Consider the following 25576-nt stretch of genomic DNA (forward strand, 5'->3'; position numbering starts at 1 on the left):
GTGTAGAGTCTTATAATGTTTTCAATATGTCTTTTATGTGAGTTTTGCTGCACCGGTTCATCCTTGTGTTTGTTTCAAATAGCCTTGCTAGCCTAAACCTTGTATCGAGAGGGAACACTTCTCATGCATCCAAATACTTGAGCCAACCACTATGCCATTTGTGTCCACCATACCTACCTACTACATGGTATTTCTCCGCCATTCCAAAGTAAATTTCTTGAGTGCTACCTTTAAAATTCCATCATTCGCCTTTACAATATATAGCTCATGGGACAAATAGCTTAAAAACTATTGTGGTATTGAATATGTACTTATGCACTTTATCTCTTATTAAGTTGCTTGTTGTGCGATAACCATGTTTCTGGGGACGCCATCAACTACTCTTTGTTGAATTTCATGTGAGTTGCTATGCATGTTCGTCTTGTCTGAAGTAAGAGCGATCTACCACCTTATGGTTAAGCATGCATATTGTTAGAGAAGAACATTGGGCCGCTAACTAAAGCCATGATCCATGGTGGAAGTTTCAGTTTTGGACATATATCCTCAATCTCATATGAGAAAATTATTAATTGTTGTTACATGCTTATGCATAAAAGAGGAGTCCATTATCTGTTGTCTATGTTGTCCCGGTATGGATGTCTAAGTTGAGAATAATCAATAGCGAGAAATCCAATGCGAGCTTTCTCCTTAGACCTTTGTACAGGCGGCATAGAGGTACCCCTTTGTGACACTTGGTTAAAACATGTGCATTGCGATGATCCGGTAGTCCAAGCTAATTAGGACAAGGTGCGGGCACTATTAGTACACTATGCATGAGGCTTGCAACTTGTAAGATATAATTTACATGATACATATGCTTTATTACTACCGTTGACAAAATTGTTTCATGTTTTCAAAATCAAAGCTCTAGCACAAATATAGCAATCGATGCTTTCCTCTTTGAAGGACCATTCTTTTACTTTCATTGTTGAGTCAGTTCACCTATTTCTCTCTACCTCAAGAAGCAAACACTTGTGTGAACTGTGCATTGATTCCTACCTATTTGCATATTGCACTTGTTATATTACTATATGTTGACAATTATCCATGAGATATACATGTTACAAGTTGAAAGCAACCGCTGAAACTTAATCTTCTTTTATGTTGCTTCAATACCTTTACTTTGAATTATTGCTTTATGAGTTAACTCTTATGCAAGACTTATTGATGCTTGTCTTGAAGTGCTATTCATGAAAAGTCTTTGCTTTATGATTCATTTGTTTACTCATGTCATTACCATTGTTTTGATCGCTGCATTCGCTACATATGCTTTACAAATAGTATGATCAAGGTTATGATGGCATGTCACTCCAGAAATTATCTGTGTTATCGTTTTACCTGCTCGGGACGAGCAGAACTAAGCTTGGGGATGCTGATACGTCTCCGACGTATCGATAATTTCTTGTGTTCCATGCCACATTATTTATGTTATCTACATGTTTTATGCACACTTTATGTCATATTCGTGCATTTTCTGGAACTAACCTATTAACAAGATGCCAAAGTGCCAGTTCCTGTTTTCTGCTGTTTTTGGTTTCAGAAATCCTAGTAACGAAATATTCTCGGAATTGGACGAATCAACGCCCAGGTTCCTATTTTGCCCGGAAGCATCCAGAACACCCGAGAGTCACCAGAGTGGACCCACAGGGGGCCCAGACCATAGGCCGGCGCGGCCAGGCCCTGGCCGCGCCGCCCTATAGTGTCGTCGCCCCTTCGACCCTCCTGCGCCGCCTCTTCGCCTATTTAAAGCCTCCGTCGCGAAAACCCTGAGACGTTCGACGAAACCCACAGAAACCTTCCAGAGCCGCTGCCATCGCGAAGCCAAGATCTGGGGGACAGGAGTCTCTGTTCCGGCACGCTGCCGGAACGGGGAAGTGCCCCCGGAAGGCTTCTCCATCGACACCGCTGCCATCTTCACCGCCATCTTCATCACCGCTGCTGCTCCCATGAGGAGGGAGTAGTTCTCCATCGAGGCTCGGGGCTGTACCGGTAGCTATGTGGTTCATCTCTCTCCTATGTACTTCAATACAATAATCTCATGAGCTGCCTTACATGATTGAGATTCATATGATGATGCTTGTAATCTAGATGTCGTTATGCTAGTCAAGTGAATTTTACTTATGTGATCTCCGGAGACTCCTTGTCCCACGTGTGTAAAGGTGACAGTGTGTGCACCGTGTGGGTCTCTTAGGCTATATTTCACAGAATACTTATTCACTGATGAATGGCATAGTGAGGTGCTTATTTATATCTCTTTATGATTGCAATGTATTTTGTATCACAATTTATCTATGTGCTACTCTAGCAATGTTATTAAAGTAGTTTTATTCCTCCTGCACGATGTAATGGTGACAGTGTGTGCATCCGTGTTAGTACTTGGTTTATGCTATGATCATGATCTCTTGTAGATTGCGAAGTTAACTACTGCTATGATAGTATTGATGTGATCTATTCCTCCTACATAAGCATGAAGGTGACAGTGTGCATGCTATGTTAGTACTTGGTTTAGTCTTTTGATCTATCTTACACTCTAAGGTTACTTAAATATGAACATTGAATTGTGGAGCTTGTTAACTCCGACATTGAGGGTTCGTGTAATCCTACGCAATGTGTTCATCATCCAACAAGAGTGTAGAGTATGCATTTATCTATTCTGTTATGTGATCAATGTTGAGAGTGTCCACTAGTGAAAGTCTAATCCCTAGGCCTTGTTCCTAAATACTGCTATCGCTGCTTGTTTACTGTTTTACTGCGTTACTACTGCTGCAATACTACCACCATCAACTACACGCCAGCAAGCTATTTTCTGGCACCGTTGCTACTGCTCATATATATTCATAGCACCTGTATTTCACTATCTCTTCGCCAAACTAGTGCACCTATTTGGTGTGTTGGGGACACAAGAGACTTCTTGCTTTGTGGTTGCAGGGTTGCATGAGAGGGATATCTTTGACCTCTTCCTCCCTGAGTTCGATAAACCTTGGGTGATCCACTTAAGGGAAAACTTGCTGCTGTTCTACAAACCTCTGCTCTTGGAGGCCCAACACTGTCTACAGGAAAAGGAGGGGGAAGTAGACATCAAGCTATTTTCTGGCGCCGTTGCCGGGGAGGAAAGGTAAAAGGTACTCACCCTCCGGATCTCGGCTACTAAGCTATTTTCCGGCGCCGTAAGTACTCGAAGCTATTTCCTTTAGATCCTGCAATTGCATCTTTTTGTTTCTTGTTTACACTAGTTTGGCATAATGGACAAGAATGAGCTTCTTATTCTATTTCCTGATTTAAAACATGGATTGTTTGATGCGAAAATTAAAACATGTGTTATTTTGCTACAGTACTTTGTTTTATATTTGTGTCTTGGAAGTTGTTTACTACTGTAGCAACCTCTCCTTATCTTAGTTTTGTGTTTTGTTGTGCCAAGTAAAGTCTTTGATAGTAAAGTCAATACTAGATTTGGATTACTGCGCAGAAACTGTTTTCTTGCTGTCACGAATCTGGGCCTAATTCTCTGTAGGTAACTCAGAAAATTATGCCAATTTACGTGAGTGATCCTCAGATATGTACGCAACTTTCATTAAATTTGAGCATTTTCATCTGAGCAAGTCTGGTACCATTTTAAAATTCGTCTTTACGGACTGTTCTGTTTTGACAGATTCTGCCTTTTATTTCGCATTGCTTCTTTCGCTGTGTTGGGTGGATTTCTTTGTTCCATTACCTTCCAGTAGCTTTGGGCAATGTCCAGAAGTGTTAAGAATGATTGTGTCACCTCTGAACATGTGGATTTTTGATTATGCACTAACCCTCTAATGAGTTGTTTCGAGTTTGGTGTGGAGGAAGTTTTCAAGGGTCAAGAGAGGAGGATGATATACTATGATCAAGAAGAGTGAAAAGTCTAAGCTTGGGGATGCCCCGGTGGTTCACCCCTGCATATATCAAGAAGACTCAAGCGTCTAAGCTTGGGGATGCCCAAGGCATCCCCTTCTTCATCGACAACATTATCAGGTTCTTCCCCTGAAACTATATTTTTATTCGGTCACATCTTATGTACTTTACTTGGAGCGTCTGTCTGTTTTTGTTTTTGTTTGTGTTTGAATAAATTGGATTACATCATGCTTGTGTGGGAGAGAGACACGCTCCGCTGGTTCGTATGAACACATGTGTTCTTAGCTCATAATATTCATGGCGAAGTTTCCTCTTCGTTAAATTGTTATATGGTTGGAATTGGAAAATGATACATGTAGTAATTGCTATAAATGTCTTGGGTAATGTGATACTTGGCAATTGTTGTGCTCATGTTTAAGCTCTTGCATCATATGCTTTGCACCCATTAATGAAGAAATACATAGAGCATGCTAAAATTTGGTTTGCATATTTGGTCTCTCTAAAGTCTAGATAATTTCTAGTATTGAGTTTGAACAACAAGGAAGACGGTATAGAGTCTTATAATGTTTTCAATATGTCTTTTATGTGAGTTTTGCTGCACCGGTTCATCCTTGTGTTTGTTTCAAATAGCCTTGCTAGCCTAAACCTTGTATCGAGAGGGAACACTTCTCATGCATCCAAATACTTGAGCCAACCACTATGCCATTTGTGTCCACCATACCTACCTACTACATGGTATTTCTCCGCCATTCCAAAGTAAATTGCTTGAGTGCTACCTTTAAAATTCCATCATTCGCCTTTACAATATATAGCTCATGGGACAAATAGCTTAAAAACTATTGTGGTATTGAATATGTACTTATGCACTTTATCTCTTATTAAGTTGCTTGTTGTGCGATAACCATGTTTCTGGGGACGCCATCAACTACTCTTTGTTGAATTTCATGTGAGTTGCTATGCATGTTCGTCTTGTCTGAAGTAAGAGCGATCTACCACCTTATGGTTAAGCATGCATATTGTTAGAGAAGAACATTGGGCCGCTAACTAAAGCCATGATCCATGGTGGAAGTTTCAGTTTTGGACATATATCCTCAATCTCATATGAGAAAATTATTAATTGTTGTTACATGCTTATGCATAAAAGAGGAGTCCATTATCTGTTGTCTATGTTGTTCCGGTATGGATGTCTAAGTTGAGAATAATCAATAGCGAGAAATCCAATGCGAGCTTTCTCCTTAGACCTTTGTACAGGCGGCATAGAGGTACCCCTTTGTGACACTTGGTTAAAACATGTGCATTGCGATGATCCGGTAGTCCAAGCTAATTAGGACAAGGTGCGGGCACTATATGCATGAGGCTTGCAACTTGTAAGATATAATTTACATGATACATATGCTTTATTACTACCGTTGACAAAATTGTTTCATGTTTTCAAAATCAAAGCTCTAGCACAAATATAGCAATCGATGCTTTCCTCTTTGAAGGACCATTCTTTTACTTTCATTGTTGAGTCAGTTCACCTATTTCTCTCTACCTCAAGAAGCAAACACTTGTGTGAACTGTGCATTGATTCCTACATATTTGCATATTGCACTTGTTATATTACTCTATGTTGACAATTATCCATGAGATATACATGTTACAAGTTGAAAGCAACCGCTGAAACTTAATCTTCTTTTATGTTGCTTCAATACCTTTACTTTGAATTATTGCTTTATGAGTTAACTCTTATGCAAGACTTATTGATGCTTGTCTTGAAGTGCTATTCATGAAAAGTCTTTGCTTTATGATTCATTTGTTTACTCATGTCATTACCATTGTTTTGATCGCTGCATTCGCTACATATGCTTTACAAATAGTATGATCAAGGTTATGATGGCATGTCACTCCAGAAATTATCTGTGTTATCGTTTTACCTGCTCGGGACGAGCAGAACTAAGCTTGGGGATGCTGATACGTCTCCGACGTATCGATAATTTCTTGTGTTCCATGACACATTATTGATGTTATCTATGTAGGATAACGTTGCATAGAAAACAAAAAATTTCCTACCGCGAACACGAAATCCAAGCCAAGATGCAATCTAGAAGACGGTAGCAACGAGGGGATTATCGAGACTCACCCTTGAAGAGATTCCAAAGCCTACAAGAGGAGGCTCTTGTTGCTGCGGTAGATGTTCACTTGCCGCTTGCAAAAGCGCGTAGAAGATCTTGATCACGATCGGTTCCGGCGCCACGAACGGGCAGCACCTCCGTACTCGGTCACACGTTCGGTTGTTGATGAAGACGACGTCCACCTCCCCGTTCCAGCGGGCAGCGGAAGTAGTAGCTCCTCTTGAATCCGACAGCACGACGGCGTGGTGTCGGTGGCGGTGGAGAAGTCCGGCGGAGCTTCGCTAAGCTACGCGGGAGATATGGAGGAGAAGGGGCGGCTAGGGTTTGGGAGGGGGTGGCCGGCCACTTCAATGGGGCGGCCAGCTTGTGGTCTTGGGGTGGCCGGGCCCCTCCCCTTGGCCCCTCATTATATAGGTGGATCCCCAAGAGTTGGTCTCCAAGTCTTCGAATAAGACCCGAACCAAAAACCTTCCATATGGTGGGGAAACCTAGCCAAGCTAGGACTCCCACCAAAGGTGGGATTTCCACCTCCCATATGGGGGGGTGGCCGGCCCCCTAAGGGGGAGTCCACTTGGGACTCCTCTCCCACTAGGGTTGGCCGGCCATGGAGGTGGAGTCCCATGTGGACTCCACCTTCCTTGGTGGTTTCTTCCGGACTTTTCTAGAACCTTCTAGAACCTTCCATAGAACCTTCCGCGACATTTTAATTCACATAAAATGACATCCTATATATGAATCTTATTCTCCGGACCATTCCGGAACTCCTCGTGATGTCCGGGATCTCATCCGGGACTCCGAACAAATATTCGAACTCCATTCCATATTCAATTTCTACCATTTCAACATCCAACTTTAAGTGTGTCACCCTACGGTTCGTGAACTATGCGGACATGGTTGAGTACTCACTCTGACCAATAACCAATAGCGGGATCTGGAGATCCATAATGGCTCCCACATATTCAACGATGACTTTAGTGATCGAATGAACCATTCACATATAATACCAATTCCCTTTGTCACGCGATATTTTACTTGTCCGAGGTTTGATCTTCGGTATCACTTTATACCTTGTTCAACCTCGTCTCCTGACAAGTACTCTTTACTCGTACCGTGGTATGTGGTCTCTTATGAACTTATTCATATGCTTGCAAGACATTAGACGACATTCCACCGAGAGGGCCTGAGTATATCTATCCGTCATCGGGATGGACAAATCCCACTGTTGATCCATATGCTTCAACTCATACTTTCCGGATACTTAATCCCACCTTTATAGCCACCCATTTACGCAGTGGTGTTTGGTGTAATCAAAGTACCTTTCCGGTATAAGTGATTTATATGATCTCATGGTCATAAGGACTAGGTAACTATGTATCGAAAGCTTATAGCAAATAACTTAATGACGAGATCTTATGCTACGCTTAATTGGGTGTGTCCATTACATCATTCATATAATGATATAACCTTGTTATTAATAACATCCAATGTTCATGATTATGAAACTAATCATCCATTAATCAACAAGCTAGTTTAACAGGTATACTAGGGACTTCTTGTTTGTCTACATATCACACATGTACTAATGTTTCGGTTAATACAATTATAGCATGATATATAAACATTTATCATAAACATAAAGATATAAATAATAACCACTTTATTATTGCCTCTAGGGCATATCTCCTTCAGTCTCCCACTTGCACTAGAGTCAATAATCTAGATTACATTGTAAGGTACCTAACACCCATGGCATTCTGGTGTTGGTCATGCTTTGCCCTAGGGAGAGCTTTAGTCAACGGATCTGCTACATTCAGATCAGTGTGTACTTTGCAAATCTTTACTTCTCCATCTTCGATGTACTCGCGAATCGAGTGGTAACGCAGCTTGATATGCTTCAGCCTCTTGTGTGACCTTGGTTCTTGTGCATTGGCGATGGCACCCATGTTGTCACAATATATGACTAGTGGGTCCAATGCACTAGGAACCACACCGAGCTCTATAATGAACCTCTTCATCCATACCGCTTCTGATGAAGCCTCCGAAGCCGCTATGTACTCCGATTCTCGTTGAGGATTTCGCCACCGTGCACCGCTTCGAGCTTGCCCGACTTATCGCAGCACCATTCAATATAAACACGTACCCAGATTGTGACTTAGAGTCATCAGGATCAGTGTTCCAACTTGCATCGGTGTAACTTGTTACAACGAGCTCTTGGTCACCTCCATAACAAAGAAACATATCCTTAGTTCTTTTTAAGTACTTCAGGATATTCTTGACCGCTGTCCAGTGTTCCATTCTGGATCACTTTGATATCTCGCTAGTCAAACTAACAAAGCATGTGCTATATCCGGTCTTGTACATAGCATGGCATACATGATAGAGCCTACTGCCGAGGCATAGGGGATCTGACTCATCCTTTCTCTTTCTTCTGCCGTAGCCGGACCTTGAGTCTTACTCAAGACCTTGCCTGGTAACATAGGTAAGAATCCTTTCTTACTTTCGTCCATTCTAAACTTCTTTAGAATCTTGTCCAGATATGTACTCTGTGATAGCCCTATTAGACGTCTTGATCTATCTCTATAAATCTTGATGCCTAATATATATGATGCTTCACCAAGGTCTTTCATTGAAAAACTATTATTCAAATAACCCTTTACATCGTTTAATAGTTCTATATCATTCCCAATTAATAATATGTCATCTACATATAATATCAGGAATGCTACAGAGCTCCCACTCACTTTCTTGTAAATACAGGCCTCTCCATGACACTGTATAAACCCGAAGTCTTTGATCACCTTATCAAAGCGTCGGTTCCAACTTCTTGATGCTTGCTTCAGTCCATAAATTGAACGCTGAAGTTTGCATACTTTGTCAGCATTTTTAGGATCGACAAAACCTTTGGGTTGTACCATATACAACTCTTCCTCAATGTCTCCATTAAGGAACGCCGTTTTGACATCCATCTGCCAAATCTCATAATCGAAAAATGCAGCTATTGCTAACAAAATCCTCACAGATTTTAGCTTCACTACAGGTGAGAAAGTCTCATCGTAGTCAACTCCTTGAATTTGTCGAAAACCCTTTGCGAGAAGTCGAGCTTTATAGACAGTAATATTACCATCAGCATCTGTTTTTCTCTTGAAGATCCATTTATTCTCAACAGCCTTTCGGCTATCAGGTAAGTCTACCAAAGTCCATACTTTGTTATCATACATGGATCCCATTTCGGATTTCATGGCTTCTTGCCATTTGTTGGAATCTGGGCTCATCATCGCTTCTTCATACGTCACAGGGTCCTCATCATTGTTATCCACAATCATGACATTTAGACAAGGATCATACCAATCAGGAGTGGCACGTTCCCTTGTCGATCTGCGAGGTTCAGTAGTTTCCTGCTCGAAGTTTCATGATCATTATCATTAGCTTCCTCTCGTTGTCGGTGTAGGCGGTATCGGTACAACTTCCGATCGCGCTACTCGATCAACGAGTATAGATTCATCAATCTCATCGAAGTTCTACTTTTCTGCCCGTCACTTCTTTAGTGAGAAATTCTTTCTCAAGAAAGGTTCCGTTCTTAGCAACAAAGATTTTGCCTTCGGATCTGTGATAGAAAGTGTACCCTATAGTTTCCTTAGGGTATCCTATGAAGACGCATTTCTCCACTTTGGGTTCTAGCTTGTCCGGTTGTAACTTCTTTACATAGGCTTCGCAACCCCAAACTTTCAGGAACGACAGCTTAGGTTTCTTATTAAACCATAATTCATACGGTGTTGTTTTTACGGATTTTGATGGTGCTCTATTTAAAGTGAATGCGGCTGTCTCTAATGCATAACTCCAAAATGATAACGACAAATCAGTAAGAGACATCATAGAACGAACCATATCTAAGAGAGTTCGATTATGACGTTCGGACACACCGTTACGTTGTGGTGTTCCCGGCGGTGTCAATTGTGAAAGTATTCCGCATTTCTTTAAATGCATGCCAAACTCATAACTCAGATATTCACCTCCGCGATCAGATCGTAGAAATTTGATCTTCTTGTTACGTTGATTTTCTACTTCACTTTGGAATTCCTTCAACTTCTCGAAAGTTTCGGATTTATGTTTCATGAAATAGATATACCCATATCTACTCAGATCATCTGTGAAGGTTAGAACATAACGATAACCACCGCGCGATGCTACGCTCATTGGTCCGCACACATCGGTATGTATGATTTCCAATAAGTCAGTAGCTCGCTCCATCATTCCAGAAAATGGAGTCTTAGTCATTTTTCCCATTAGACATGCTTCGCATCTATCAAGTGACTCAAAGTCAAGTGATTCAAGTAATCCATCAGTATGGAGTTTCTTCATGCGTTTCACTCCAATATGACCAAGACGACAGTGCCACATATAAGTAGAATTATCATTCAATTTAATTCGCTTAGCATCAATGTTATGTATATGTGTATCACTACTATCGAGATCTAATGTAAATAAGCCATTCTTTTCGTGTGCTCGACCATAAAAGATATTATTCATAAAAATAGAACAACCATTATTCTCAGACTTGAATGAATAACCGTCTTGCATTAAACAAGATCCAGATATAATGTTCATGCTCAACGCGGGTACAAAATAACAATTATTTAGGCTTAAAACTAATCCCGAAGGTAGATGTAGAGGAAGTGTGCCGACAACGATCACATCGACTTTGGATCCATTTCCAACGCGCATCGTCACTTCATCTTTCAGTAGTCTTCGTTTATTCTTTAGTTCCTGTTTCGAGTTACAAATATGAGCAACCGAACCAAGATCAAATACCCAGGTACTAGTACGAGAACCAAGAAGATAAACATCTATAACATGTATATCAGATATACCTTCTTTCTTTTTCTTGACAAGGCCGCTTCTTCGTATCCGCCAAATACTTGGAGCAATTACGCTTCCAAAGGTCCCTTCTCCTTGCAGAATAGCACTCAGCATCAGCTTAGGGCCGGTCTTAGGTTTCACAGAGGCGTGGTAGCTTTCTTGCCACTCTTCCTCGTTCTTGCCTTTAGACTTGCCCTGTTTCTTGAAGCTGGTGGTCTTGTTGACCATCAACACTTGGTGCTCTTTCTTGATCTCAATCTCGGCAGATTTTAGCATGGAGAAGAGTTCAGGTAACTCTTTGTTCATATTCGCATATTGTAGTTCATCACAAAGTTCTTGTAACTAGGTGGCAGTGATTGAAGGACACGATTAATCCCGCCTATTAGGAATCACTATTCCCAAGTCACCGAGTTTCTTCGCATGCCCGGTCATGGCGAGCATGTGCTCACTAACGGAGCTGCCTTCTTCCATCATGCAGTGAAGAAGTGTTTCGATGCTTCATAGCATTCCACGGCCGCATGAGTCTCAAATATAGTCTTCAACTCATTGATCAACTCATGTGGATCGTGGTGCTCAAAACGTTTTTGAAGATCGGCTTCCAGATCGCATAAGATGGCACACTGAACTTGAGAGTACCGAGTTTTCCGAGTTGCGTAAACAGCTTTTACTTCATCGGTTTCAGTTTCTGCAGGAGGGTCACCTAGCGGTGCATCAAGCACATATTGCAGATTTCCGCCATTGAGGAAAATCCTCACATGACGGAACCGGCCTAAGTGAAGTTGCTACCGTTGCTCTTAAGCTTTTCTTTCTCTAGGAACTGGTTAAAATTGATTGAGGACGCCATATCTACAACATATATTTGCAATAGTTTAGACTAAGTTTATGACAAATTGAGTTCAAATTTTAATTCAAATTAATTAAAAAACCAGGTGAACTCCCACTCAAAACAATATCCCTCGCATTGTCTTAGTGATCACACGAACCAAATCCACCGCACCTAAGTCCGATCATCACGAGACAAGGTGTGATTTCAATGGCGAACATTCAAAGTGTTCATCATATCAATCATATGATTCATGCTCTACCTTTCGGTATCACGTGTTCCGAGACCATGTCTGTACATGCTAGGCTCGTCAAGGCCACCTTAGTATCCGCATGTGCAAAAACTGGCTTGCACCCGTTGTATGCACTTGTTGATTCTATCACACCCGATCATCACGAAATGCTTCGAAACGACAAGTCTTGGCAACGGTGCTACTAAGGATGAACACTTTATTATCTTGAGATTTTAGTGAGAGGGATCATCTTATAATGCTACCGTCGCGATCTAAGCAAAATAAGATGCATAAAAGGATTAACATCACATGCAGTTCATATGTGATATGATATGGCCCCCTTGTCTTTGCGCCTTTGATCTTCATCTCCAAAGCACGGACATGATCTCCATCATCAACGGGCATGATCTCCATCATCGTCGGCGAAGCACCAAGGTCAATGGCGCCGTCTTCATGATTGTCCTCCATGTAGCAACTATTACAACTACTTTGAAATACTACTCAACATGAAATTTAAAGACAACCATAAGGTTTCGCCGGTTGCCACAATACAATAATGATCATCTCATACATAGTCATCATCACATTATGGCCATATCACATCACCAAACCCTGCAAAAACAAGTTAGACGTTCTCTAATTTGGTTTGCATATTTTACGTGGTTTAGGGTTTTCGAGTAAGATCCAATCTACCTACGAACATGAACCACAACGGTGATACTAGTGTTGTCTATAGAAGAGTAAATTGAATCTTCACTATAGTAGGAGAGACAGACACCCGCAAAGCCACTTATGCAATACAAGTTGCATGTCGAGCGTGGAGCAAATCTCATGAACGCGGTCATGTAAAGTTAGCCCGAGCCGCTTCATCCCACTATGCCACAAAGATGCAAAGTACTCAACTAAAGATAACAAAAGCATCAACGCCCACAAACCATTGTGTTCTACTCGTGCAACCATCTATGCATAGACCTGGCTCTGATACCACTGTAGGATAACGTTGCATAGAAAACAAAAATTTTCCTACCGCGAACACGAAATCCAAGCCAAGATGCAATCTAGAAGACGGTAGCAACGAGGGGATTATCGAGACTCACCCTTGAAGAGATTCCAAAGCCTACAAGAGGAGGCTCTTGTTGCTGCGGTAGATGTTCACTTGCCGCTTGCAAAAGCGCGTAGAAGATCTTGATCACGATCGGTTCCGGCGCCACGAACGGGCAGCACCTCCGTACTCGGTCACACGTTCGGTTGTTGATGAAGACGACGTCCACCTCCCCGTTCCAGCGGGCAGCGGAAGTAGTAGCTCCTCTTGAATCTGACAGCACGACGGCGTGGTGTCGGTGGCGGTGGAGAAGTCCGGCGGAGCTTCGCTAAGCTACGCGAGAGATATGGAGGAGAAGGGGGCGGCTAGGGTTTGGGAGGGGGTGGCCGGCCACTTCAATGGGGCGGCCAGCTTGTGTTCTTGGGGTGGCCGGGCCCCTCCCCTTGGCCCCTCATTATATAGGTGGATCCCCAAGAGTTGGTCTCCAAGTCTTCGAATAAGACCCGAACCAAAAACCTTCCATATGGTGGGGAAACCCAGCCAAGCTAGGACTCCCACCAAAGGTGGGATTTCCACCTCCCATATGGGGGGGTGGCCGGCCCCCTAAGGGGGAGTCCACTTGGGACTCCTCCCCCACTAGGGTTGGCCGGCCATGGAGGTGGAGTCCCATGTGGACTCCACCTTCCTTGGTGGTTTCTTCCGGACTTTTCTAGAACCTTCTAGAACCTTCCATAGAACCTTCCGCGACATTTTAATTCACATAAAATGACATCCTATATATGAATCTTATTCTCCCACCATTCCGGAACTCCTCGTGATGTCCGGATCTCATCCGGACTCCGAACAAATATTCGAACTCCATTCCATATTCAATTTCTACCATTTCAACATCCAACTTTAAGTGTGTCACCCTACGGTTCGTGAACTATGCGGACATGGTTGAGTACTCACTCTGACCAATAACCAATAGCGGGATCTGGAGATCCATAATGGCTCCCACATATTCAACGATGACTTTAGTGATCGAATGAACCATTCACATATAATACCAATTCCCTTTGTCACGCGATATTTTACTTGTCCGAGGTTTGATCTTCGGTATCACTTTATACCTTGTTCAACCTCGTCTCCTGACAAGTACTCTTTACTCGTACCGTGGTATGTGGTCTCTTATGAACTTATTCATATGCTTGCAAGACATTAGACGACATTCCACCGAGAGGGCCCAGAGTATATCTATCCGTCATCGGGATGGACAAATCCCACTGTTGATCCATATGCTTCAACTCATACTTTCCGGATACTTAATCCCACCTTTATAGCCACCTATTTACGCAGTGGTGTTTGGTGTAATCAAAGTACCTTTCCGGTATAAGTGATTTATATGATCTCATGGTCATAAGGACTAGGTAACTATGTATCGAAAGCTTATAGCAAATAACTTAATGACGAGATCTTATGCTACGCTTAATTGGGTGTGTCCATTACATCATTCATATAATGATATAACCTTGTTATTAATAACATCCAATGTTCATGATTATGAAACTAATCATCCATTAATCAACAAGCTAGTTTAACAGGTATACTAGGGACTTCTTGTTTGTCTACATATCACACATGTACTAATGTTTCGGTTAATACAATTATAGCATGATATATAAACATTTATCATAAACATAAAGATATAAATAATAACCACTTTATTATTGCCTCTAGGGCATATCTCCTTCAATCTACATGTTTTATGCACACTTTATGTCATATTCGTGCATTTTCTGGAACTAACCTATTAACAAGATGCCGAAGTGCCAGTTCCTGTTTTCTGCTGTTTTTGGTTTCAGAAATCCTAGTAACGAAATATTCTCGGAATTGGACGAAATCAACGCCTGTGTTCCTATTTTGCCCTAAGCATCCGTAACACCCGAGAGTCGCCAGAGTGGACCCACAGGGAGCCCAGACCATAGGCCGGCGCGGCCCAGGCCCTGGCCGCGCCGCCCTATAGTGTCGTCGCCCCTTCGACCCTCCTGCGCCGCCTCTTCGCCTATTTAAAGCCTCCGTCGTGAAAACCCTGAGACGTTCGACGAAACCCACAGAAACCTTCCAGAGCCGCCGCCATCGCAAAGCCAAGATCTGGGGGACAGGAGTCTCTGTTCCGGCACGCTGCCGGAACGGGGAAGTGCCCCCGGAAGGCTTCTCCATCGACACCGCTGCCATCTTCACCGCCATCTTCATCACCGCTGCTGCTCCCATGAGGAGGGAGTAGTTCTCCATCGAGGCTCGGGGCTGTACCGGTAGCTATGTGGTTCATCTCTCTCCTATGTACTTCAATACAATAATCTCATGAGCTGCCTTACATGATTGAGATTCATATGATGATGCTTGTAATCTAGATGTCGTTATGCTAGTCAAGTGAATTTTACTTATGTGATCTCCGGAGACTCCTTGTCCCACGTGTGTAAAGGTGACAGTGTGTGCACCGTGTGGGTCTCTTAGGCTATATTTCACAGAATACTTATTCACTGATGAATGGCATAGTGAGGTGCTTATTTATATCTCTTTATGATTGCAATGTATTTTGTATCACAATTTATCTATGTGCTACTCTAGCAATGTTATTAAAGTAGTTTTATTCCTCCTGCACGATGTAATGGTGACAGTGTGTGCATCCGTGTTAGTACTTGGTTTATGCTATGATCATGATCTCTTGTAGATTGCGAAGTTAACTACTGCTATGATAGTATTGATGTGATCTATTCCTCCTACATAAGCATGAAGGTGACAGTGTGCATGCTATGTTAGTACTTGGTTTAGTCTTTTGATCTATCTTACACTCTAAGGTTACTTAAATATGAACATTGAATTGTGGAGCTTGTTAACTCCGGCATTGAGGGTTCGTGTAATCCTACGCAATGTGTTCATCATCCAACAAGAGTGTAGAGTATGCATTTATCTATTCTGTTATGTGATCAATGTTGAGAGTGTCCACTAGTGAAAGTCTAATCCCTAGGCCTTGTTCCTAAATACTGCTATCGCTGCTTGTTTACTGTTTTACTGCGTTACTACTGCTGCAATACTACCACCATCAACTACACGCCAGCAAGCTATTTTCTGGCACCGTTGCTACTGCTCATATATATTCATAGCACATGTATTTCACTATCTCTTCGCCGAACTAGTGCACCTATTTGGTGTGTTGGGGACACAAGAGACTTCTTGCTTTGTGGTTGCAGGGTTGCATGAGAGGGATATCTTTGACCTCTTCCTCCCTGAGTTCGATAAACCTTGGGTGATCCACTTAAGGGAAAACTTGCTGCTGTTCTACAAACCTCTGCTCTTGGAGGCCCAACACTGTCTACAGGAAAAGGAGGGGGAAGTAGACATCAATGGCTTGTGCTTATTTCCTTTGATTTCTCAAGAACCATTTGCTACTTCGAATAATTCATGTATGGACGTGTATGGACGACTATTTGTATGCTTAATCACTCTATTAGGATAATCATGCTTTATGCTTATATATCTTGATATACTTGTCCATACCATGCTTGTTTCCTAAAGATATTGGGGGAGCTTCTCATATTCCACAAATGGTGCACTTTGCATTCAAACGCAAATTCTCCAAGTGCACACATTATGGGGGAGCTGTCGTAATATCCTATATGGAATCAAGGTTTAGAGCTTATCATAATATCTATATGTGACTCTAGCTCGGTTTGTCATCGTATACCAAAAAGGGGGAGATTGTAAGGGTATTTTACCCTTATCCATTATTTTGGTAACAATGACACCGTGCTAGAGTATTTGGCCTAATACGTTTATAAGGATAATCTCAGGTATTAGGCAAAGAGGCATAAATGGTGTATCAAAGGAACAAGAAGGCTAAAGGTGACCCCCCACTTCAACAACAATCAAAAAGGGGTCTACAGCAGAAATTCGGTCTGCCGCCCGGTCAGCCGGCCTCCCAACCGGCCAGTCCGGCGTGCCGACCGGTCAACTGGGCACCAACCGGGCGCCAACCGTGCGCCAAACTGATCCGGCCTGCGGCCCGGTCAGCCGGCCTATAGACCGGCGGGCCCGGCGTGCCGACCGGTCGACCGGGCGCCAACCGGGCGCCAACCGGATGAGCTCCTGGACGTCGCAAACTGAACCCGGTCGGGGTCCGGCCTGCCGACCGGTTTGGACCGGCTGGTCCGGTCCCTGATCCGGTCCGACCGGCCTCTGCACCGGACGATCCGGTCTGTGGTCCGATTGACCGGGTTTGTCGGGAGAAAGGATGATGTGGCAAGTGACCAACAGCCATATTTCGAAGAACACTATATGTTGTGGGTATACTTCATGGGTGTACCATCGACAGTGCCTAGATCCGGCAAGCCCGGGTGGCCCATAGATGGTGATGTGGCGTGTGGCCCGTCGGGCGGCCCAGTTGCTGTTGATCCTAAGGGATGAAGTCCAGCCCAGGATAAGGGAGCCGGATCCCAACCGACCATCGGAGGAAGTCGGATCCGTGAAGGCCCATGTGTGACTCGGATCCATGGAGGCCCAGGAGTAACCCGGATCTATGGAGGCCCATGTGGAACCCGGATCCAGTACGACGTAGGGAGGAAGGCAGATCCTTGACGTACACGGCAAGACATTGTACCGTAGTTAGGCGACCTGTAATCCGGCTAGGACTCTCCATGTAAACCCTAGATCCGTGCGCCTTTATAAGCCAGATCCTGGGAGCCCTAGAGGCACGTTCACGTTCACGTTCACGTGCACGTTCAGAACAACAACTCATTGTAACAATGCGAAAGCGCCCAGATAATTCCAGACAAGCAGCAGTAGGTCCTGTCATCGTGCAGGTGTTCCGAAGCTGGGTAACTCGCGTACCACCGTCCCGTGTGCACTCCACCCTATGGCCCCTACTTCTTCTCCCCCTCGTGAGGATCCCTCCTCTGGGGTACCGTCGATTAGGCAACGACAGTTGGTGTGACGCCCCGAAACCGGTACCATGAGGATTCCAGCGATCCCGCCGAAATCCGCACGATATCGATCCAGAAACGCCCTCCGACACGACGTGCGCGACGAATCACACACGTGATGCCAGAGGAATTATCACGAGCGGTAACATTACAACAGGATTACAATAGAGCCCACAAGAAACATATATTACAACAACGACTCCAACGAGTCAAGATACAAATATACAAGATCCGAATCATACAGAAGATAAAATATGTCCGAGTACGGACAAGATACAAATTGGACTAAGAGTCCTGAAGATAACCAGCGGCGTCCATAACCCTGCCCAGGCCAAGCCGGAAGGGTAACCTTGCTAACGTCGTCTTCTTCGAACATATCTTCATACCTGCCCGGTTATATCCCGTAGAAGCAGCAATAAGTACGGGTTCGTACTTAACAAGACTTCAAGACGTATAAGCATTCGTCAACCAGTCGTCCTTTGTACTTGAGGCACGCAGGGGACTTAGAGGACGCAAGAGGAACGTCATGGACAATATGGTGGGGTTAAGCGGCAGCGCGCAAGCCCTAAAAACCTATAGAGACACTCTACAACATTCGTCTACCAGAGAAGGGGAGAGAGCGCATAAACTAACAGTTCTATACTCTGCAAACATAACACAGCCGATACTTTCCCCCTTCGCCAAGAAGTACTTACAAAGGCACTCACACGGTGGACAAGTTTTAACCATTTATTATTAGAGTTGTGCTAACTTACTAAGCAAGTTATTATTAATAAACAACATGTGTAAGTTGTCTATGGTCGAGTCATACAGCTCCAAGTCGTCCATAACCGCGGACACGGCTTATCGATAAGATTGTAACCCTGCAGGGGTGCCCAAATGTGCCCACACGCACGATCAATCCACTTACGACAGGTGGATATCACGACACGCACTCTCCTTCACTACAACAATGTCCAGGAAGCCACCTAACTAAGTTAACCCGTTTCGGAGCCCGATCGAAACTCCGACGCAGACTTAGTCATTTGCGTCTACGGCTTTCGGATGGAAACAAGGTTCGCAGGGTGAATCCATCTTCAGCAATACGTACCGCATCCTACGAGCGTGCAAGAGACAATGGGGTTACAAGGCAACATGGCTTCCCCAAAAGTAACATCATTTCATCTGACCACAAAGAAACATGCTTGCACGCCCGGGAGAAACAAAACAAACATCCAAACTAGTTGTGGCCACTGGACAAAGCTGTAGATTCCGGCAGTGGTCGAGGGGAGACCCGGTAAGCATACCCACGTGTGGTTAGAGCGCTCAGTCTCGGAACAGATAACAAGAACTCGGGGTCCTAAGATATTTAGGAAACACAAGTGAGCCGTCACAAAACGAGCAGCTGACCCACCGATGCCTCCGCTAAACAAATATCAACAACTAAAGTAACCATGATTCTTCCCAACATATAACCCAATAAGATAACAACAACGGTAACGAGATATAAACAGCACTAGCATGCACTACGACTCGCAAGGGCAGACTCGATAACCAAACAATAGCCGTAGGAGGTGCTGGTGGCAATATGGGCTGCTTGAGGTAACAGGTGGAAGGGACACGTGACAAGAACGCAACTTAAGGATAGCATGAGGGAGAAGGCAAAATAAAATAGGTGAGCGACTCCTGCAGGGACAGGAGTATAGGGGAAATGCTTGCCTGTTAAAGCTTGCCGAGGGACATCCAGAGAACTTGTCGTATCTCACCACACCACTTCGCGATCCTATCCGGGAAGAAGCAAATGCTGGAACACACACAACATGTGCAAGCCTTACTACTACGGATAAAGAAGATCCAGCATGATCAAGATGATATGCATGACATGGCAAATATGATGCGATGCAACTTATCCAATTAAGCGGAATCGGAATCCCGGACAAGAAATTATTAGGTTCGAGTTGCATTTCTACCGGCAAAGTTAAAGGTTGCTTAACATGGCATAACATAGCAGGGGTGATCTACTTCAAAGTTAAACGGAGCGGGGAAACCATAGTCGGCGTCCGAAATACTCCGCATATATGTTAGGTGGTACGCACGAACTATCACGTCTCGACATGATGCAAGATGCAAACAGATGAATGGATGGCATATTCTTGTTCTTTGCATTTTTCTGATTGAAAAACATATAAAATACATGTTAATCCGAGTTACGGATTAGGAGATATGATTTTTGCAAGATATAAATATTTGCAGCAATTTTCAGGAAAAGCAGAAAAGGGGCCAAGGAAGAACTGGGTCGGACCTGCGCTGTCCTGGGCCGGAACTGGTCAGCTTTGGCGTGAGATTGGGCTGGGCCGCACTGGGCGTTGGATCAGGGACGGAGGATCTGGGCCGAGGCCCGTCGGTGCCGGTGGCAGATCTGATTCAAGAAACAAGAGAACAAAAGAAAAAGGCTTAATTAGCCAGAAGTGGGAATTGAACCCAGGATCTCCACGGGCTGTCAAGGGAACGAACCAGCTAGGCTGCTTGCTGATGTTGAAAATGGAGAGGCCCTAAGCAAAAAGAAGCTTCTCTCTGCGCGAGATCTGGAGTAAAAACAAGGAAAAAGGTAGGATTACCAGGGTGAGGATTCGAACCAAGGATGTACAGATCGAGGAGTAGAGGACGAACCATTGAGCTGCCGTTAGGTTCGTGTCAAAAGGAAGGTGCGGAGCAAGTTGAACCAAGCGGAGGCAGAGCTCAGCATGGCGTTCATGGTGGAGGCCCTGGTTGAAGAAGAACTTGACGGCTGCGTGCGAAACAGGACGAGCGCGAGAGCGTCGAGGGTGCGCCTGGACACGGGGAAGCCGGGGGTGTGCTCGGTTTTGCCGGAGGAGGATGAGGGCGGCCAGAATTGAAGAAGATGGACGGCGACCGACTCGGGGAATCGGCGACGCTGCGCTCGATTTGTGAAGCTTCGGAACGATTCCTCGCACCAGGATGTAGAGGACGACGAGGCGCATCTCGTGGTGCCCTCGGAACAGCGAGGGGTGGTGTGTAGCGGCGGCGCCATGGTGGGTGGAGGAGGTACTGTGGGTTTTTTTTTCCCTTCGTTGCTCGCGATAAGAGAAAAAGAGGGAGATGGGAGGCGGCGGCGGCGCAAGGGAGGAAGAGAAGGGCGAGCTAGGGTTTCTGGAGGCCGAAGGATAAAGGGGGAGGGAGTGGTTGAGGTGGGTGCTCGGTGGTGGAGGACCAGGCACTCACGCCATCGGCGTGCTTGATGAGCTGGAAAGGGGATGACGACAACGAAGGAGGAACGTACCGGTTCGCTGCAGGCCGGGCAAGGGAGAAGAGATGGGCTACCAGGTGGGCTGGACCGAGTCGGGCCAGAGGAAGAAAAGAAGTGGGCCGGGGAAGAGTGTGGGAGCTGGGCCTCCGGTGGGAAGAGGGAAAAGGGAGTGGGATGGGCCTGTGGAGAGAGAGGCCTGGTTAGATGGGTTAGGGTTTTGATTTTGAAAATTTTCTTTTCTGTCTTATTTTCAAAACTGATTTGGTATTTGAAACAAAACCAAACAAAACCAAACCATTTTTAAATCTGTAAGACATTTGAAATAGTTTTGTTTATTTATATAGTTTTGATTGTTAGGGATTTTGTGTAAAGAAAGGATAAAGAGAGGGTTTAATATAAACCCATATGAGAGGGAAACCGAAATAGTTTTTATTTAGAAATAAATTTTATTTGATAAAATCTTGTGCATGATATGATGCATGATGCATGATGAATGCACAAAAGAAAGAGAACAAACAAAATCTAATAGGGGTGCTACCCGGGGCCGTTACAATTCGACACCACTAACAAGGAACCTCGCCCCGAGGTTCCACGTCAAGCCAAGGGGGAGTTGGTTAAACTATCGATTCTTCTTGTACCATTTTGACAATCACCCGACCTCGAGGTGGAACCTTCTTCTGGCGAAGTGTTGATCTTCTCGACACCACTAACAAGAATTCTTGCTCCACGTAGATCGGCGACACCACTAACAAGAATTCTTGCTCCACGTAGATCGACGACACCACTAACAAGAAGTCGTTGTTCCGCTGTTGATGATGCGTTTCTGTCGGATCCTCCGAAGATCGAACCTATTAGGATAAGGCAAAGATCGTCCAACCCACGTCGGAACCTAAGACTCAGAGAACTCAGATAAGAGAGAAGACTCAAAACTCGCGAAGATAAGAGGAGAAAGAATATAGATAAGGAGAAAAATAGAGCTAATCAGGTCTATCCAACGAGCTTTCAGAAAATAGTTTTGACACTCTAAACTTAACGACTGTTGGCAAGGTTATCCTACAGGCTGGACTAGTGGGGTACCGTCAACCTGATGCTCTGATACCAACTTGTGAGGTACCGTCAACCTGGCTCTGATACCAACTTGTGACGCCCCGAAACCGGTACCATGAGGATTCCAGCGATCCCGCCGAAATCCGCACGATATCGATCCAGAAACGCCCTCCGACACGACGTGCGCGACGAATCACACACGTGATGCCAGAGGAATTATCACGAGCGGTAACATTACAACAGGATTACAATAGAGCCCACAAGAAACATATATTACAACAACGACTCCAACGAGTCAAGATACAAATATACAAGATCCGAATCATACAGAAGATAAAATATGTCCGAGTACGGACAAGATACAAATTGGACTAAGAGTCCTGAAGATAACCAGCGGCGTCCATAACCCTGCCCAGGCCAAGCCGGAAGGGTAACCTTGCTAACGTCGTCTTCTTCGAACATATCTTCATACCTGCCCGGTTATATCCCGTAGAAGCAGCAATAAGTACGGGTTCGTACTTAACAAGACTTCAAGACGTATAAGCATTCGTCAACCAGTCGTCCTTTGTACTTGAGGCACGCAGGGGACTTAGAGGACGCAAGAGGAACGTCATGGACAATATGGTGGGGTTAAGCGGCAGCGCGCAAGCCCTAAAAACCTATAGAGACACTCTACAACATTCGTCTACCAGAGAAGGGGAGAGAGCGCATAAACTAACAGTTCTATACTCTGCAAACATAACACAGCCGATACTTTCCCCCTTCGCCAAGAAGTACTTACAAAGGCACTCACACGGTGGACAAGTTTTAACCATTTATTATTAGAGTTGTGCTAACTTACTAAGCAAGTTATTATTAATAAACAACATGTGTAAGTTGTCTATGGTCGAGTCATACAGCTCCAAGTCGTCCATAACCGCGGACACGGCTTATCGATAAGATTGTAACCCTGCAGGGGTGCCCAAATGTGCCCACACGCACGATCAATCCACTTACGACAGGTGGATATCACGACACGCACTCTCCTTCACTACAACAATGTCCAGGAAGCCACCTAACTAAGTTAACCCGTTTCGGAGCCCGATCGAAACTCCGACGCAGACTTAGCTGTTTGCGTCTACGGCTTTCGGATGGAAACAGTGCCCGCAGGGTGAATCCATCTTCAGCAATACGTACCGCATCCTACGAGCGTGCAAGAGACAATGGGGTTACAAGGCAACATGGCTTCCCCAAAAGTAACATCATTTCATCTGACCACAAAGAAACATGCTTGCACGCCCGGGAGAAACAAAACAAACATCCAAACTAGTTGTGGCCACTGGACAAAGCTGTAGATTCCGGCAGTGGTCGAGGGGAGACCCGGTAAGCATACCCACGTGTGGTTAGAGCGCTCAGTCTCGGAACAGATAACAAGAACTCGGGGTCCTAAGATATTTAGGAAACACAAGTGAGCCGTCACAAAACGAGCAGCTGACCCACCGATGCCTCCGCTAAACAAATATCAACAACTAAAGTAACCATGATTCTTCCCAACATATAACCCAATAAGATAACAACAACGGTAACGAGATATAAACAGCACTAGCATGCACTACGACTCGCAAGGGCAGACTCGATAACCAAACAATAGCCGTAGGAGGTGCTGGTGGCAATATGGGCTGCTTGAGGTAACAGGTGGAAGGGACACGTGACAAGAACGCAACTTAAGGATAGCATGAGGGAGAAGGCAAAATAAAATAGGTGAGCGACTCCTGCAGGGACAGGAGTATAGGGGAAATGCTTGCCTGTTAAAGCTTGCCGAGGGACATCCAGAGAACTTGTCGTATCTCACCACACCACTTCGCGATCCTATCCGGGAAGAAGCAAATGCTGGAACACACACAACATGTGCAAGCCTTACTACTACGGATAAAGAAGATCCAGCATGATCAAGATGATATGCATGACATGGCAAATATGATGCGATGCAACTTATCCAATTAAGCGGAATCGGAATCCCGGACAAGAAATTATTAGGTTCGAGTTGCATTTCTACCGGCAAAGTTAAAGGTTGCTTAACATGGCATAACATAGCAGGGGTGATCTACTTCAAAGTTAAACGGAGCGGGGAAACCATAGTCGGCGTCCGAAATACTCCGCATATATGTTAGGTGGTACGCACGAACTATCACGTCTCGACATGATGCAAGATGCAAACAGATGAATGGATGGCATATTCTTGTTCTTTGCATTTTTCTGATTGAAAAACATATAAAATACATGTTAATCCGAGTTACGGATTAGGAGATATGATTTTTGCAAGATATAAATATTTGCAGCAATTTTCAGGAAAAGCAGAAAAGGGGCCAAGGAAGAACTGGGTCGGACCTGCGCTGTCCTGGGCCGGAACTGGTCAGCTTTGGCGTGAGATTGGGCTGGGCCGCACTGGGCGTTGATCAGGGACGGAGGATCTGGGCCGAGGCCCGTCGGTGCTGGCAGATCTGATTCAAGAAACAAGAGAACAAAAGAAAAAGGCTTAATTAGCCAGAAGTGGGAATTGAACCCAGGATCTCCACGGGCTGTCAAGGGAACGAACCAGCTAGGCTGCTTGCTGATGTTGAAAATGGAGAGGCCCTAAGCAAAAAGAAGCTTCTCTCTGCGCGAGATCTGGAGTAAAAACAAGGAAAAAGGTAGGATTACCAGGGTGAGGATTCGAACCAAGGATGTACAGATCGAGGAGTAGAGGACGAACCATTGAGCTGCTGTTAGGTTCGTGTCAAAAGGAAGGTGCGGAGCAAGTTGAACCAAGCGGAGGCAGAGCTCAGGCATGGCGTTCATGGTGGAGGCCCTGGTTGAAGAAGAACTTGACGGCTGCGTGCGAAACAGGACGAGCGCGAGAGCGTCGAGGGTGCGCCTGGACACGGGGAAGCCGGGGGTGTGCTCGGTTTTGCCGGAGGAGGATGAGGGCGGCCAGAATTGAAGAAGATGGACGGCGACCGACTCGGGGAATCGGCGACGCTGCGCTCGATTTGTGAAGCTTCGGAACGATTCCTCGCACCAGGATGTAGAGGACGACGAGGCGCATCTCGTGGTGCCCTCGGAACAGCGAGGGGTGGTGTGTAGCGGCGGCGCCATGGTGGGTGGAGGAGGTACTGTGGGTTTTTTTTTTCCCTTCGTTGCTCACAGATAAGAGAAAAAGAGGGAGATGGGAGGCGGCGGCGGCGCAAGGGAGGAAGAGAAGGGCGAGCTAGGGTTTCTGGAGGCCGAAGGATAAAGGGGGAGGGAGTGGTTGAGGTGGGTGCTCGGTGGTGGAGGACCAGGCACTCACGCCATCGGCGTGCTTGATGAGCTGGAAA

At 44.9% G+C, this 25576-nt stretch overlaps 1 long non-coding RNA gene across 1 annotated transcript; it reads right to left on the reverse strand.

Moving 5' to 3' along the window:
• Positions 1–22470: 22470 nt before the first annotated feature.
• On the reverse strand, positions 22471–25576 carry LOC127332895 (uncharacterized). Its single transcript, XR_007870757.1, has 4 exons — positions 24973–25576; positions 24817–24887; positions 24609–24721; positions 22471–24110 (listed from the first exon to the last, which is right to left on the reverse strand). It is a non-coding gene; the product is annotated as an uncharacterized lncRNA (long non-coding RNA).

Source organism: Lolium perenne, chromosome 2 (assembly GCF_019359855.2).
Source record: "Lolium perenne isolate Kyuss_39 chromosome 2, Kyuss_2.0, whole genome shotgun sequence".
Classification (NCBI taxonomy): Eukaryota; Viridiplantae; Streptophyta; class Magnoliopsida; order Poales; family Poaceae; genus Lolium; species Lolium perenne.